The 3,210-nt window shown below is 34.2% G+C and overlaps 1 non-coding gene across 1 annotated transcript; it reads right to left on the bottom strand.

Annotated features, from left to right (window-relative positions):
• Window positions 1-2,268: 2,268 nt before the first annotated feature.
• TRNAT-AGU (transfer RNA threonine (anticodon AGU)) lies at window positions 2,269-2,340 on the bottom strand. Its single transcript has one exon. It is a non-coding gene; the product is annotated as a tRNA-Thr (tRNA).
• Window positions 2,341-3,210: the final 870 nt, after the last annotated feature.

Consider the following 3,210-nt stretch of genomic DNA (forward strand, 5'->3'; position numbering starts at 1 on the left):
AAAAAAGCTACATGCAAATAAAAAAAAACAACATGCAAACAAAAAGTTTCTTTATGAATTAATCACCTAATTAGACTATGTGCAATTTGTCAACTAAAATAAAAATTAACAACCTAATTAGATTTATGTGCAATTTGTAGGAGAAATTGAAGATTAATCCAATATTAATTAGATTCTATGTGAAATTTGTTGCATAAAATTGAAAGTCAATCCAGGCCTAATTAAGAACTAAATGAAATTTGTTTATTCAAGTCTTTGATCAATCAAGCCCTGCAATAGGCACATTAGCTCTTCCAAAACCTACACAAAAACAATGATGAGAATGGAAACCAAGAAATTTGATCTTCTGGAACCTGTATCTAATAAAAAATCTCACAAAAAATATTAAATTAGATGCGTTCCACGTCGGGTTCACAAAAAATGTGGCAAGAAAATTACACAAAAACATGCAAAGTCAGGCACATTCACAACAAGGTCATCAAATGAAATAAAATAAATTAGAGAAAATCAAACCAATTTTACTCCATTCAATGAAGGCCTCACTGCTCCTTTTTTCTCTAATCAAATGGTATGTGGCTCTCAAACTTACAAATGTGTTGAAAGCAAGGGGGAGAAGATTTGAAGATTTGAAGTTAATTTTGACAGCATATAACTATTCAAAAATGTCCCCTGATTATGGAAAAGATGCATAAATTTATAGAAGATTGAAGACAAGATTGGAGAATCAAGATGGATTCAAAAAGATGGCATAAAGCAGCTTTTGACTAGCCATATCTCCTTTTTCGAATTTTAAATTGAGATTAAAGAGATATTTTCCAAAAAGATAAAACAAGAAAATCAGAAGTTGACTACTTCCATTTTCAATTTTTAAGAAGATATGATAATGATTTTTGAAAATCATATAAATCGGATGACGACATACTTTCCATTTTCAAAAATTGGGAGAATATGAGAAAATAATTTATTTAAATTGGATAATGATTTATTTTAAATTTTTGTATCATTTTCTTGATTTGTTGCCATTTTTGAATTTGGATGAGGATAATTAGAAATTAAACTAATTAAATAAAAACAAATAAAGATTTCTTTCTATTCTTGAATTTTGGAAGAAAATAATTAAGATTTTATTAAATAAATAAAAAAATATTAATAATGATGAAATAATTAGCTAATTATATAATTTAAAGAAATTATTCAATTATGAGGAAAATGAAATTGAATTTAATTAAATAATAAATATTATTTAATTAAAGTAGGATTGAACTTAATCAAATAATAAAGATTACTCAATTAATGTTAGGAAATGAATGATTAAAATGAAATGATTTAAATGATTAGGAAAATAGAAATTTTGAATTAGAAGAATGACACAATGTCAACATGTGATGAAAATCAAATGCGACATAGAAGAAATGTTAAAAATTAGGTTAGTGACACGAGTGATGACCGATTTTGAGTGTCTACAATAAGATCATGTGACAACTAATCAATCTTCTATAATGCCTCCTAAGACCTAGGTAAACTTAAGTCATGTGAACGAGTTCCCTTCTAGGAACTAGCAAATATCACTAGGTACAAGACCTTAATAGATGCAAAACTTTATTAACATCAACATCTATGAATATGCACTTACAACCATGCCTACGAAATTACTTAAAAATGAAACTAATTAAAAAAAAAGAAAAAAAAGAAAATTAAAACAATCATAGAATCCTTCCTTGTGTTTGAAAATTCCTTTCAGCTTGGTGTAGAATCCCTCTTCTTCCTCTTCTTCTTGCCCATTTTCACCCCTCTTGCACTTGTAGAACTTCAATCACACCCCTTCACTCACCTCTTGCTCATCTTCAATCTAGCTATTGAATCGAGATTGTGTACCAAAATGTAGAATTTTGTGTGTTTAATAGAGTAAGGGAGTGGGGGGCCCATTGGCCATTAGGGTTCGACTTTGAGCTTTGGGAACGAAGCAAAAAATAATAATTCTAGTTTTCCTTTTCTTTTTGGGTTGTCCCGGGATGGGAAACTCCTATGCATCCTTGAGATGGTCAAGGGATCTTGACCATGTTGAGACATGGACCAGCTAGGACTCGAACCTGGGACCTTCCATACACTGCTGGAGTACTCTACCACTGAGCTACTGGCCCCTCTTGGACCAGCCCATCGTTGGTTCGGGTGTGGCTTATTTCCAACACCAACGCCCCCCCTTAAGCCACACCTCTCGTGTGCTTGGGGCTCCTTACCTGGACCTGGCTCTGATACCATGTTGAGACATGGACCAGCTAGGACTTGAACCTAGGACCTTCCATACACTACTGGAGTGCTCTACCATTGAGCTACTGGCCCCTCTTGGACCAGCCCATTGTTGGTCTGGGTGTGGCTTATTTCCAACACCAACACCCCCCCTTAAGCCACACCTCTCCTGTGATTGGGGCTCCTAGCCTGGACCTGGCTTTGATACCATGTTGAGACATGGACCAACTAGGATTTGAACCTAGGACCTTCCATACGCTGCTGGAATGCTCTACCACTGAGCTATTGGCCCCTCTTGGACCAGTCCATCATCGGTCCAAGTGTGGCTTATTTCCAACACCAACAGACCATACTCAAGACGTCTATGTTAGGAATTAGGTGTTGTACACCTTTCATAATGTTTAATTTATTATTATGTTGTGATTCACCTAGGGAATCTAGGGATATGTGCACACTAGGAATCAACATTCTTGGGGCCACTTTTTGTGTTGCATGTAACATTAGGAAATATATTTAATGTGGGGTCTCTCATAGGAAATGTAGTTAACTTAATATAGAGGAAATGTTTAATAAAGTAAAAACTTAGCACCCGAAATTAAATGAGGGGTCAATGATTTTGTAATCTCATGGTTTTATTCAAATGTTTTTGTGTAATAGCACTAGGTGGTTTTGTGTGAACTTGTTTCTATAACAAAAAATGAAAAGATAGTTGTCTAGCATTAGCTAGTTGGCTACTTTGGCTAAGGGGTTGATATCATCTCTTGTTTAGCATTTGTGAGGATTTAAAGCATGGCATGTGTTGTGTGGTTACATACTTGTTCACAAGGAGTGCTTGTAGAGAGATTGTGTTTTAGAAGTATTCATGGTGGACATTGAATATGTATTTTAATGTTTGCATTGTTGAATAATACATGAGTGATGGTTGCTTTTGAAGGTTGGTCTTTTTCCCTCTTGAGAGTTCTC

This window comes from Cryptomeria japonica, chromosome 3 (assembly GCF_030272615.1).
Source record: "Cryptomeria japonica chromosome 3, Sugi_1.0, whole genome shotgun sequence".
Taxonomy (NCBI): Eukaryota; Viridiplantae; Streptophyta; class Pinopsida; order Cupressales; family Cupressaceae; genus Cryptomeria; species Cryptomeria japonica.